Source organism: Antechinus flavipes, chromosome 2, assembly GCF_016432865.1.
Source record: "Antechinus flavipes isolate AdamAnt ecotype Samford, QLD, Australia chromosome 2, AdamAnt_v2, whole genome shotgun sequence".
NCBI classification, from domain to species: Eukaryota; Metazoa; Chordata; class Mammalia; order Dasyuromorphia; family Dasyuridae; genus Antechinus; species Antechinus flavipes.
This window is the reverse complement of record NC_067399.1, coordinates 4,058,580-4,072,276: the sequence shown is the minus strand read 5'-3', so window position 1 is coordinate 4,072,276 and position 13,697 is coordinate 4,058,580.

Below are 13,697 nucleotides of genomic sequence, written 5' to 3'. Positions count from 1 at the left end.
GAAGTGGCTGCTGGAGCCAGGGCTGGCTCCGGCTCCGCCGGCGCGCCCCCAAACTGGATCTGCCGGAGCTCCCGGGCCAGGGGGAGCCGCCGGGCCGGCAACGCGGGAAGGAGATAGCGGAAAGGGGAGCAGGGGAGGGAGGGGCGTGCGGCCGCGGACCAAGCAGAGGGAGGGCGCAGGGGTTAGCGACCTGGAAAGGTACGCGGGCCCCTTTAGGCTCCGTCTCAGGTCAAGAAGAAAAATCAAAGATTTCCACTTACGTGACGAGAGAGAAAAGCTTCACAAACTCTATATTGAAGAAATTCAAAATAATAATAGAGTACTTTGTCTTTTTTGGTAAGTCGATACTAAGGTTCAGCTGGGTCCAGCTCGTCAAGATCTTGTGTCTGACAATATAAAGATGGTAGGGGGCAGCTGGGTGGCGCAGTGGACAAGCACTAGCCCTGAAGTCTGGAGGACACGAGTTCAAATCTGACCTCAGGCACTTAACACTTCCTAGCTGTGTGATCCTGGGCAAGTCACTTAACCCCAACTGCAAACATAAAAAAAGATGTCAGGTAAAGGACGCAGCTTCCAAAGAGACTAGAAACACTCCCTGCTTCCTTTGGGTTAAGCTGAGACGGCATCTCCTTGTGCTCCTCCAGGACACATTGAGGGTTAGGGTTAGGGATGAGGATGGTCAGGATGGGAAGGTGAAAGTTGTTGAGCTCAAATTAGACCACCGAGCTGTAGACCCCGGAGGGAGAGCCCCGTAGGGACGCGTCTTCTCGTCCTTGGGACCTGCGCCCTTTCTTCCTCCCTGTCTCGTCTTCGACCTTAGAGAAGACTCCTGCGTCCCGGAGTCCTGCCCTTCTGGGGTTACTGAAGTTCAGTAAGTCGCAGCTCACTCTGGCTGGAAGGGAGCTGTTTATCCCGCCGGCTGCCCCAGCGAGCGGGCGGAAAGAAGATGGAGTTTCTCCGGCTCTTTGTCTACGTCTCGCACGGTTTGTGTGACCTGGTGACTCGAGAAAGAGTTCTCCTTAGCTGGTTCTTGCGGCTGATGTAGAATGCCAGAGATCTGGAAGTTCCCGAAGGGGCCTCCCGAAGGCCTCTCTCCCGCAGCTTTTCAGTGCTTTCCCTGCTTGGACTCTCGGGGGCTTTTAGACGTCCGACTCTCGGTGACCTTTAGGCGTCCGACTCCACCCTGGTCCTTTTCCGATCTTAAACCGATTAGTTGTTCCACGTTCTTGACTCACATCCGGGTTCCTCCGACAAAACTACGAGTACTCCCCTCTACTTGTGGACTTGCCACTTTTTGTTATGATCCACATCCTCCAAGGCTTTTGTGTAGGGGATGAAGCGCAAGCAGACGTTTTTCCCAGACTCCCTTGCTTTCTCCATTATCCGGTCAATGTTGACAATTTGGCCGTTGGGTTTCTCTGCCTCTTTGATGTTTTAAAAATTGTTTGAATTTTTTTTTTTGGTCACACACATTCATTTTAATACACATTTTTAAATGAATCATGTTGGGAGAAAATCAGAATAAAAAGGAAAAACCATGAGACGACCCCCCCCCCCCAAAAAAAAAAAAAACAAGAAAAAGGAAAAAAAAAAAAATGGACATTGCATTTGTTGATTTACACTCTGGATGCAGGTGGCGTTTTCTATCCAAAGTTCATTGGGATCACCTTGGATCACTGAACTGCTGAGAAGAACCAAGTCTTTCTTAGTCGATCGCTGCACAATCTTGCTGTTCCTGTATACGATGTATTCCTGGTTCTGCTTGTTTCGCTCAGCATCAGTTTGCATAAATCTTCCCAGGCCTTTCTTAAATCAGCTTGTTCATCATTTCTAACAGAACCATAATATTCCATAATATTCATCTACCACAATTTCTTCAGCCATTCTCCAACTGATGGGCATCCGCTCAGTTTCCAGTTCCTTGCCACTACAAAAAGGGCTGCCACAAACATTTGTGCCCCCGTTCTCTGCCTCTTTGAAAACCAACCTGTTCTTTTGGAAATTCTTGGTTCACATCTTGATGAAGCCTCAGTTTCCAAACCTTAACTGTAACCTTGGCCGGTGTGTGAGATGAGGACAATTGTTCAGTAATTTGAACGTTCTTGAGCATTGCCTTTATTTAGGGTGGGGATTTAAGCTGATCTTTTCCCATCCAATGAGCACTGTGGAGTTTTCCAAATTTGCTGGCACACTGGGTGCTGCACTTTAACAGCATCATCTTTTAGGATTTTAAGTAGCTCAGCCAGAATTCCATCACCTACAGTAGCTTTATTGTTAGCAATCCTTTCTGAGACTTACTTGACTTCATTCTCCAGGACATCTGGCTCTAGATCAGTAAAAAGACCATCATAGTTTTTGGTGATGGTGACATCTTTCTTGTAGAGTTCTTTTGTGTATTCTTACCACCTCCTCTTAATCTCCTGCTTCTATTAAATTAGTATCATTTTTTTTTTTGCCTTTTATCATTCTCATTTTTGCATAAAATGTTCCTTTGATAGTTGTGACTATCTTGATGATATCTCTTATTTCTTATTCTATTGCTTTCTTCTATTTCTTTGCTTTGCTCATTTAAGAAAACCTTTTTTCTCTTTCTTATTCTCTGGAATTTTGCAATCCTTTGGGTATAGATTTCCCTTTCTCCATTCCCTTTTCCCTTTCCTTCTTTCCTCATTATTTGTAAAGCCTCTTCAGACAGTTATTTTACTTTCTTGCTCTTCTTTTTCTTTGGGATGCTTTTTGTTGCCGCCTCCTGCATAATATGGTCTGGCATTCTATCTAGCAGATCTAACCCCTTAAATCTGTCTATCACTTCCTCTTCATATTCATAAAGAATGTTATTTAGGTCATCCCTATATGGTCTGATGTTTTCCCCTACTTTCTTAAATTTAAATCCAAATTTTGCAATAAGAAACTCATGATCTGAGCTACAAGTTATTCCAGATCTTCTTTTTAATAATCATGGGGAAGGGGAGGGGAATGGGGGGGGGGGGGGAAGGAGAGCCAAGATAGCAAAATAAGTTAAAATAAGAACTCAGCTGAAATTTCCCAGAGTCATCTCCAAACAACCATAAAATGATGCCTCAAAATGAGTTCTGGAGCAGCAGAATCAACAATGTGGCAGAGTGAAAAAAAAATTTCCAGTTCCTGATAAAAAGAACCTAGACATCATCTTTCAAGATGTTATCCCAGAAAGCTTCCCTTATATGCTAGAACTAGAGGGTAAAACAGAAATTGAAAGGATCCATCGATCATTTCTTGAAAGAGATCCCAAAATGAAAATTTCTGGGAATATTATAGCCAAATTCCAAAACTCCCAGGTTAAGGAGAAAATATTGCAAGTGTCCTCAAGAAATAATTCAAATATGGATCCGCAGTCAGAATTACACAGTAGTTAGCAACTTCTACGTGAAAAGATCAGAGGAATTGGAATATGATATTCTAAAAGGCAAGGAGTCAGGAATACACCTATCACCTATCCAGCATAATTGAGTACTATCCTTCAGGGAGAAAAATAAAGATTTACTGAAATAGAAGATTTTCAAGCATTATTGATGAAAAGAACAAAGTGCAAGAGAAACATAAAATGGTGAAGAGGAAAGATAAATCATAAAAGATTCAATAAAATTAAACTATTTACATTTCTACCTGGGAAGATGATACTTGTAATCCTTCAGAATATTATTATTGTTATTATTAGGGTAGTTAGAGGGAGTATACATAGATAGAGGGTGTGGGTATAAATTAAATAATTTTAATAAATTTAATTAAAGGATAATATTTAAGACAATAAGGAGTACAACCAAATACTATATCAGTCCACAAGCAAAGATTTAAATTGAACATATTAATCACTTGGAAGGCATTTATAGAACTCACTTAGATTCTTCTCTTAATATTTTCCTCTTAGTATGCTATTACATTAATCACTTTCAATTGAAAATTAGGTAGAAGCTTCTCAATTGCACGGTGAATGGATTGTGAAATAAGAACATTTCTTTTGCACTGACAGTAAGATCTGATAAATGCTGTTGGAATTGTAGTTTGAGCTTAGAAAATATATCCAAATGCAAATTGGTGTGGGGATGAAGATCTCACTTCTCTTTTTAAATTTTGACAACACAGGAAATGTCTAGAGCAACTTGACATGTGTGATTCAGATGTCCATTGTCATCAAATTGGCTTGACTGCGGTGTAAGTTTTGTATATATGTGCTATTTGGCCTTGCAATTTTAGGTTGAATTCAAAAAGAAATGTCAAGTCTCTGAGTTGTTCAGTGTTGGTAACAGTAGTTCTCATTCAGAAAAATTTCAGTCTTGGCTCTGAGCTCAAAAACAAATAAACTAAAACCTTTTCTTCCTCTTCTTTTGTGTTTTGACATAATGGGTAAGCACTGGTAATTTTTTAAAAGTCTCAGCAAAGCAATATGCGTGGCACTTGAAATGCTGTCAAGGTATAATTGTCACTGTGATTTATAGTTCACCAAGAAAGAGTGGGAATCAATGAGAGAACGAAATGTAGTTACTCTGTTAAAGCTACTTGGCTCTGCTATTGAAGCTTGAAAACAGAGACAATATTTAAGCAAATGAGTTTGACTATGTTCCAACAAAACTTTATTTATGGACACTGGAATTTTAATTTCATGTAATTTTCATGAAGAAATATTCTATTGATATCTATTTTTCCAATCATTTAAAAACGTAGAAAACATTCTTAACTCAAAGGCCTACACATTTGACCACAATTTGCTGACTCTTGTGCTTTTGCAGTAGACCAGGTATGGAGTGATAAGGACCTGTATTAGAGTTGGGGCAGTATCAGAGGAGAGGAATATTGGGAGATGATGTTGAAGTGAAATCATGAAGAAATGTTGCAGAAGTGAAACTGACCAGAGATGGTGCAGAGGTAGAACTGACCAGAGATAGTACAGAAGTGAAACTGACCAGAGATGGTGGAAAGTTGAAGCTGACCAGAAATCCGGCAGAGGAGAAACTGACCAGAGATGGTACAGAGGTAGAACTGACCAGAGATGGTGCAGAGATGAAATCCACAGGCCTTGATGATGCTAGGTTTCAAGCCCGGAGGACCAGCAGTATAGTAGTGCCCTTAGCAATTATAGAGAAAACAGGAAGAGGAGAAGTTCTGAGGACAAAAATAAAGTTTTATCTTGGACATGCTAAATTCAAGACAACTAAGGGACATCCAGTTTGAGATGTCCAATAGACAGTTGGAGATGTGAGAGTGGAGACCAGCAAAGAAGTTAAGATTGGAGATGATATTTGAATCTATGGGAAGTGATGACATCAGCAAGCAAAACAATATAGAGAAAGAAGAGAAGGGAATCTAGGGCAAAGCCCTGTGGGACATTCATGGCCCATAGGCATGATCTAAACAAAGAGCTACAAAAGAGATGATACGGAGAACCAGGAAAAAGGGGTCTGGAACACCCAGAGACAAGAGAGTACTCAGGAGAAAGTGATTAACAGTGTCAAAAGCTGCTGAGAAATCAAAATGCATGAGGATTAAATCTTGCTTAAGGCCATTAGATCTGGCAATTAAGAGCTCTTCGGTAATTTATGGAAAGAGGCTACTTGGTAGAATGATAAGGTAAGAAGTCAGGCAGTAGAGAATCAAAAAGAGAGCAAAAGCAAAAAAGCAAAAGAAAAGACACCTATTGTAGACAGTCTTGCCAAAGAATTCAACCACAAAAGTGGGGAGAAATACAGAATGCTAACTAGTGAGGAGCGATGAGGTCAAAGAAAACTTTTATGGAGACCCTTATCATCAATGTGCCAAAAGTGGACAAGCTTATAATTCTGGGTTATTTTAAAGCTAGAGTAGGCTTGGAAATCAAACATGTCAAGGAGTCCTTGAGACGAATAGAACTGGAAACAACAGCAATGGTCATTTACTATTGAAGACGTGCATCTCATGATCTTCTCATTACCAACACTGTAATCTGTTTACCTAAATGCAATAAAACTTCATGGATGTACCGTCATAGCAAACATTGGATGAATAAAATGAGTTTTGGGGAATAAGGGTGACCTGGGTATATATTTAGCAGTAGGAGAAAAGAAATGATTCTGTTTCCTAGAAGGTGCTGGTAGACTGTCCAGGTTTCACAGACATAGAGTGAAAGGTCAGCACAATAGTTCTAGAGACCTTCAGTTGGGCAATCAGTCTGTTATCTCTCTTCTCCCACACTTCTTTGAAGCTTTCTAAACACCGAGCCGGCTCTGGCAATGAGTGCGGCAATCTCATTGTCTATGTGGATATGTCTGGAAAATATACTGCCAACTGCCAAGTAAGTGAACTTATCCACAGCATTCAGTATTTCTCCATTTGTTGTAAGCAGTAGTTCTATGTGTGGTTGGGTTTGGTGCTGGCGGAGAACCTGTTTTCTTGGTGTTAATTATTGGATGAGAGTCAGCAAGCAGCACAAGCAGAGAATCGACCCACACTTTGTTACATCTCAAACTCAAAGGTTACGTCGAGTACTCAAATATCTGCAATCAGTCTACCGGAGCCCCAAGAAACCGAATCGCTTCCATTTTAATTACCTTAGGAAGATTCTGAAGATAATGTCCTGGACACTGAGGTCTTTTCTCAAGCTAAACTGCCAAGTATTCTCACTACTCTAGAGGACGGAACTCTATTGGACTGGCCACATTGTTTGAATGCCAGACATACTCTGGTCTAGAAGATTATTTTACGGGGTGCTCACATGGGAGAAGTGCTCTCGTGGTGCTCACAAGTGATTCAAGATCGCCCTCAAGGTCTCTCTGAAGAGCTCTGGAATCAACTGTGAGATATGGGAAACACTGGCACAGGACCTACCGACGTGGCGTGCCCACATCAAAGAAGGCCCCATGCTCTCCGAGGAAAGTAGAATCGCAGTATCTCAGAAGTGGAGATGCACAGATTTTGAGACCTTTCCATCGCAAATGTCACACAAACTACTTGTGCCTCTGTGGTAGAACCTTCCAAGTTCATGTGGGGCTGATCAGCCACAGTCAGACCTGCTGTGCCTTGACTCCAACAACGGGATACCATTTCCTTGGAGCATGAAGGACAACGACCATCGGGGAGAGGGAGCTAGCAGATAGGCGGGAACTGGAGGTAAGTGATGGTAAAAAGGGCAGAGACCCGGATGGAGGGGTCCCTCATGTACACACAGGGATCACAGAGGCAAAGAGAAGGCTCATGGGAGATGGGCAAGGATACTTGACAAATTCTCTACCCACTGATGATCCGAATTCTTTTTTTTTTTTGGGGGGGGGGGGATGGGAGTGAGGAGTAAAGAGACGGCCAATGCAGACTTTGTTCCTGGCATCCCTCGTTCTACGGGAGTGGCTTCCGCATCCTTTCCCAATCTTTCCCAGACTCCCTGAAGCCTCATAAGCTCCAGTAAACTAAGAGTTTACTGGAACCAACACAGACTGGCTCCAAGAGCCATTGTCTAACATCCCTTGTAAAGTCCGGACTAGCTCTCTGGAGGATCTCTGGACGAGCCTTGGGCTTTGGTGAGGGAGTGATGAAGGGAGGAGAGCCACTAGGAAGATTTCTGTTTCTGTCTCTGTCTTCTGGGTCCCCCCTGTGTTCAAGTCCTCTTCTGAGTCTGCTCTGGGTCTGAGTCTGAGTTCAAGGTCGAGAGCTCTCAGCCCTTAAATACCTTGGTCTGATTACATCATTCTATCACACTAAGTATATGCCAAACTAGATCGATTACATCATTAGATCACACTAGATCGATTACATCATTAGATCACACTAGAGTGATTACATCATTATATCAGACTAGAGTGATTACATCATTAGATCAGATTAAATATATGTGAATTAGAGAACCATTATTTCATCAGTCAAACACCCTGCTATAAGTCTCTTTGCTTCCTAGAGTTCCCCCATTATCTGCGGCCCTCTACAATCCCTCTCTTCCTCTTTCTCTCCTTCCCTCCCTCTCTTTATTTCCCTTCCTCTGATGCTCCCTCTTTAAAAAAAAATCAATTAATGAGCGTTTCTTTTCCTTCCTTCCCACTCTCCTATTTAAAAGAAAAAACAAACCCTTGTAACAAATGTTCTTCGTCATGCAAGACCAATCCCCACAATGACCACGTCTCTACCTGCTCTGGCTCCGGGCCCTTTCGGAGGGGGCAGGAGGTGGGCAGCCCGCCTCCCTCTCAGTCCTCCAGAGTCCCACCGGTCACGCGTCCATCAATCTGCGTCTGAATTCTCTCCTGTGGCCTCCCTTGGGCTTGGCATTCTTCCCTTTGGGAAGAATTGTGGGGCCCAACTGTCGGGTCCCTCGAGAGGAGAGGAGCTACGGGGAACACCCAGCCCACCCCTCTGGCCTCCCAGGGGGCAAAAGAGGCTAAGGGACCAGAGAGAGACTCCAAACCCGGATCTTCTCCACGCCAAGTCCACTGTGGCCACTGTTTCTCAAAGCCTGGGCGGGCTAAATGGAGAACACCTAGAAAAGGAGGCAGGGGTCCAAAGTGCCAGCAATTTCCAAACAGGTCTGGCCAGACTCGGCTCATGCCTCCCCTCCGCCCCCAGGGTCATCGGAGCTAAGGGGAACCACAGGTTATGGATTCCTCGACCTCAGGAAAGCATTTAACAAATCACAAGCTGTTCTTAGAGAAAAGCTGGAAAGGTGTAGACTAGACTGGACAATGGCCAGACAGATTTGGACCTGGTCGAATGGCCCAGCTTCCGCGAGTCCCTGGTGCTTCGGCGTCAGCTCGGCAGGAGGTCTCCTGTGAAGAGCCTCGGGTTCCGTTTTGAGCCCAGCACTGTCGCACCTCGAACACGAGGCAGCCCTCCCAATTCCCTTCAGACGGCCGCTGACTTTTGCTGCTTACGGCTCCAGAGATAGCCCTGAAGGGCTAGACCCTTAGTACCGTCTCTCATGGGCCCCCATTGATGTGCTCGTCATTAACATCATTTAGCTCCCTCCCTGGCACATAGTGGGCACTTTATAAATCCTTGTTGGTTGAAAAAAGGCATTTACTAATATATGTCTAGTAAGAAAATACCCTCAAAGGACTGGAGCAAGCTCTCCAAACACACAGGAATCCTGGGGAGGACTTCTCCAGTTCATTTTACAGATGAGGAAACTGAGGCAAACTGGGTGATCTGACTTGTCCAAGACCACACAGCTAGGAAGTTCATATTTGAACTTAGATCATTTAGCTTTTTTAAATTTTCAGACCAGTATTTAATCAATTTGATATCTCAATATTTTAAAAAATATCTATTTTACTAGATTTTATATGAAAATAATATTGCAGAAGTGTAACCTTGAATTGAATTTTTTTTTCTGAATATGATTATTTTGAGATGCCTTACTGCTCAGTTTTATATGCTGGGATATTGAAAATTTATAGCAGGCCTTTTCATGTATTATTCAAGGATTTTCAAAGATCAAATACATGACAGTCTCAGGAAGGGAATCTTAGGCTATTGACACGGGGATTTGCTATGGTCCCAATGCTTGTTTGAAATACAACATTTGACTGCTAAAAAGTACAAAAATGTCTTTAAAAACAGGAAAAAAAACATTCTAATGGAGAAAAACATAAAGGATAATGGCAGACAGAGGACATTTGGTCCAGAAAGTTTCAAGGATATCAGTGGGAGCAGAGGGAGTCGACCGAGTCCATCTAGGAATAATGGCGGGATTGATTCGGCCTCGTTTGTGGTTCCTTAAGTGCAGGTAGGGATGGAATGGGGACGGAGGAAGATGTTCATGGGCAAGAGGGAAGAGGAAAAGATGCTGGAGGAGGACGGCCGGAGAGCAGGAAATGAAAGGATGGCGACGGGGACTTTTCTGAAATTGCGGTTGGGTCGCCCAACAGGAAGTCATGGGTTGAGATAACTTAGCGGGTGAAGAAGACAGAAAGCACGTTGTGGCTGCCCACGTGGGGATTTGTGAAGCGCTCAGACGAGATCCAGGGTAAATAAAAAATCCTCCTGGAAAAGTGGGATCTGTGATCAGCTTGTTTCATGTTTATGTATTTTGTCAACTGGCCCAGAATCAGCCTGTCAGCTACAGCTCATAAAGCAGGCCAGAGACAAGAGAGTTGGGACCCAGAGCTTTAATTAACCTCAGAATCAGGAAAATGACATCTGCAAATGAGCCCGGCCTTCCTAAGAAGAAGGGCTTATCTTGTTGGGGGAAAGGCAGAGCTTATTATAACGCATTAGGCCGGACTATGACCAATCTTTCAGTAGCTGCTTCCACAGGGGCCTATGGGAACAGTACTTAAGTCGATTGTTTCAAGTCTTGGGGGGTCGTGAGTACTCCGTGGGTCACAGAGCCAGAGTTCTGTGATGGGAACAGGAGTGCGGTATTGTGAGCATGCTTGGCTCTCAGGTCTCTGGGAAACAGGGGGAGCTAAAACCATACTTCCCTTCGTGAACACCCCCGCTGATCCAAGCAATGGTCTTGTCATCCAGAGCGCAAAGGATTGTTGTTATCCCAAGCTCCGGGTGCAGCCTGCTGGCGCTGGACGTTGGCTCCCGGAAGCCGGGTAGCTCCAAAATACTCTGCTGGTCTGTTGTGTGGTAGGGATGTCTTTTCTGGTAGAGGAAAGGGAAAGTTGTCCTGTATCTGATGTCTACTTTGGACAATAGGCTCTGTTAGTTTTTTTTCAAGGAGACGCTAAATATGTCACATATAAATTGTATTTAAGGACATTTCCTTGGAAATGTGGGGCCATAATAAACCGGAGAGTTCTGGGAAAACAATTCCCCTTCTTTGCATCAGGCCACCCCCGAGGTGAATCCAGGCTTGGCTTAAGTTGAAAGGCAGTCCTCCCACCCCCACCCCCACTCTAACATCATAAGAAGAGTATACAATAAAAATGCAATGTGGAGGGGAGCAAGAAGACGGGACTGTCCCCTATGTCACAGAGGAAAGAGGATCATCTCTGAAGCCAGAAGATCATATTCCGCCTCTGATTTAAGTCTCAGTTTCCTCAGCCGGGAATAAAAGGATCGAACAAGATGACTCGCTGACAGTGTCACTGAAATAAGTGTCTGGTCTTCCCGGGGGCCTCCTCTGCTGGAGCCATTCCCAAATATGGGCCAAACCCAAAGCTCCATTCGGCTTGAGCCATTTCCGAGAAAACCCATCGGCCTGAGGGCATCTGACTGTTGGCATCCTGGATGATGACGTCTAAGAAGCTGACTCAGCCCCTGGGAGCACGGTGACGAATCACGGAGACTCAGGAGGGACTGGGCTCTCCCATCTCTCATTCATCCTTCCCAGAGCCGCCCAGTACGCTTTCCTACTGTACAGGCTGACACTAACCTGGCCTCCAGGACAAAAGAGAAACCAATGGACTCCCCTGTGCTATGGGACTGGCCATACAAAGAAGCAAGACAACCCCCACCCTCAGAGAATCTACATTTTAACTGGGCAATCGGCGTATCCAATACATGGATACATACAGGATACACTGGTACATACACAATAGATCGAGAAATACACAATAAATTGATATATACACAAAATGATATATACGCACTATTTGGATGGGTAACATTGATACATACAGAATACATTGACACATAAAATGACACATACACAAAACTGATACAAATCACTGATATATACACAAAACACTGATACATACACAATATTGATACATACACATTACATTGATACACAAAACACTGATACATACACAAAACAATATTACATACATAATACACTGATACATACACACTATTGATACATACACATTACATTGATACACAAAACACTGATACATACACAAAACACTGATACATACACAAAACAATGATACATACATAATACAGATACATACACAATACACTGATACATACACAAAACAATGATACATACATAATACAGATACATACACAAAATGATACATACATAATACACTGATACATACACAAAACACTGATACATACACAATACACCGATACATACATAATATGTTGATACATACATAAAACACTGATACATATAGAATACATTGATATACAAAACAATAATACATACACAATACTTAGATGTGTAACACTGATACATACAATATACACTGCCACATACATAAAACAATACATAATACATCGCTACATACACAAAATGATACATATACAATACTTAGATGTATAATGTGGATATATACAGAATACACTGCCCCATGCATAATACATTGACATATACACAATGGATTCTAACTACCCTCTAGAGGAAGGAGGAGGGGAAGAGGAAGAGGGAAAGGAGGAGAAGGAACTGGCAACTTTCTTTACAAGAGTTCATTCCATGGGAACCACTTGGAACTGAGTCTTAATGAAAATCAGGGATTCCAGTTCAGGTTCTTTTTGTATCTGTTGGGTTTTAAGCATTTCTTTTCTGGTGGAGGAAATTTTTAAAAGCTGCTTGTTCTCAAATAACCACTTTGTCCAATGAGTCCCCTTTTCTAGAAGGCGCCCTCTTAATCTCTTTTTAGGGGAGACTCTAGACATGTCATACATACATAAGTTGGTTGAAGAGATTTTCCTTGAAAGTCCAGGGGAGGGCTTCCTTCGGTGAGAGGCAGAGTATTCCAGGGTTGGGGGACAGTCAGAGTAAAGTTATGGAGGCGAGAGATGCAGGGTCTGGTGTGGGGAACAGCAAATGTCTCCTTATGGTTAGCATGTGGAGAGGACTAATGTGCAATGAGTTTGGCACCTTATTACACAGGGAGTAAAGAGCTCTCCATGTCGGACATAGGAGTTTATATTTGACTAAGTAATTGAGAACCAGTGTAATTAGGTGTAGGGGAGAAGACAGCGCATCTGTGTTTTGGGAAATCATTTTGGAGGCTACATGGAAAAGAAGTGGAAGTGGTGAGAGATCTGAGGCAGGGAGGCCCATTAGAAGACTATGGATAAGAAAGGTGATGGTGGAAGTGGAGAGAAGGAGGCACAGGAAGACATTGTGCCAGTAGAGACAGCCGGATTTTGTAGCTGGGAGGGAGGGAGAGAGAGAGGAGAATGAAGGGGAGAGGAGGGGAAGGGGAGGGAGGGGAAAGAATGCCAATGAGATTACAAAGCTGGGTGACTAAAAGGATGCTGGTGCCCTCAACCATAAGAGAGCTCAGAAGAGTGATTTGGGGGAAAGATGAGTTGTCCTTGGGACATGCCTTGTTTAAAATGACTATGGAACTCCAAATGATTAAATGGGCAATGATACAGTTCTCATGTTTACTATGCAGACGATCTCCTGATTAGGTCCATTCCACTTTGGGATCACGCTGGTAACAGTGAGATACGTTCCTTTCTTCAAGTTTCAATTGAGCACTCAGCCCCTTCCTCCTCTGGGTCCTGGTTCTACAATCTGGGTCAAGAAGAAGGAGAGAAAGAGCTTTTCCAACCCTTCAGAGACCCCCAAACTTAGTGCTGGATAGGATCTCAGAGACAGTCTTCTCATGTCCTTCATTTGACAGATGAAAAACTTCATAAGGATCACGAAGGTTAAGTGATTAGAAGGCTGTTGTGCTATGTCTCTCCCCTCCGCACCCCCCACTTTTGTCCCAGACATCTTTTCAGCAGGTTTCCCACTCCTCCTGGACCTGGGCTCTGCTGTAGGAGCAGACCCTACCAACTTGCTTGCCTGGGCTGTTTCCTCTTGGAGAAGCTGGGAAGTCTGCTTGGAGGGGAGGCAAGGTGGTGTACAT